We start from the raw sequence: 953 nt of genomic DNA on the forward strand, positions 1-953 counted from the left end.
ATCAAATGAGGTTGCACACTTTTTCAGATATTGTTAGCTTATTCAGAGTTACTTATATCTGAAATGTCTTTTGTCCTCTTTTTAACACTTTTTAACACTGGGTGCTTTTTTGTAGTCAAAATATATAATATATAAATATACATATATTTCTATAATGTAAAATTTTCATGTTAGCCATTTTAACTGTATAATTCACAATGCTATGCAATCATCACCACTATTTATTTCCAAAGCCCTTTTATCATTCCAAACAGAAATTCTGTACTCTTTAAGCAATAACTCCCCATTCCTCTTCCCCCATCCCCTGGTAACCACTAATCTACTTGCTATCTCTGTGAATTCACCTATTCTAGATATTTCACATAAGTGGAGACATACAGCCTTTGTCCTTTTGTATGTGGTATAAAAATATGGAGTGCTTCACAAATTTGCATGTTACCTTTGCAGAGGAGCCATGTTAATCTGTATCATTCCAAATTTAGTATATATGCTATCAAAGCGAGCACTTGGGTGCTTTTGACACATTTATTTCATATTGATTTGTAGAAATTCTTCATATAGTCTAGATACTAATACTTTTTAAATTAAGTTGCAGATCTTTTCTCTCAGTGTGTGGCTTAACTATGTTTATGGTATCTTTTTGCATCAAAGTTTTCATTTTATTAGTCAAGTGTATCTGTATTTTCCTTTGTAGTTTGTGCTTTTTGTGTCCTGTTTATGACATTCTCCTCCTTACAGCCCAGTTCATTTAGCTATTCTCCTATGTTATATTCAAAAAGATTATGAAGTCTTCCTTTTAGTATTGGTCTTCAGTCCACCTGGAATTGATATTTGTGTGAGAAAGGAATCTAATTTTATTTTTCAGATTGTCTCGGCAATGCTTATTGAATGGTTTATCCTTTCTCACCATTTTGTAATGTTTCCTTTGACATGGATTTTTCATATATACATTG

At 31.7% G+C, this 953-nt stretch overlaps 1 non-coding gene across 1 annotated transcript; it reads right to left on the minus strand.

Annotated features, from left to right (window-relative positions):
* Positions 1-404: 404 nt before the first annotated feature.
* Positions 405-506, minus strand: LOC115892113. Its single transcript, XR_004052001.1, has one exon. It is a non-coding gene; the product is annotated as a U6 spliceosomal RNA (small nuclear RNA).
* Positions 507-953: the final 447 nt, after the last annotated feature.

This window comes from Rhinopithecus roxellana, chromosome 1, assembly GCF_007565055.1.
Source record: "Rhinopithecus roxellana isolate Shanxi Qingling chromosome 1, ASM756505v1, whole genome shotgun sequence".
Lineage (NCBI taxonomy): Eukaryota > Metazoa > Chordata > Mammalia > Primates > Cercopithecidae > Rhinopithecus > Rhinopithecus roxellana.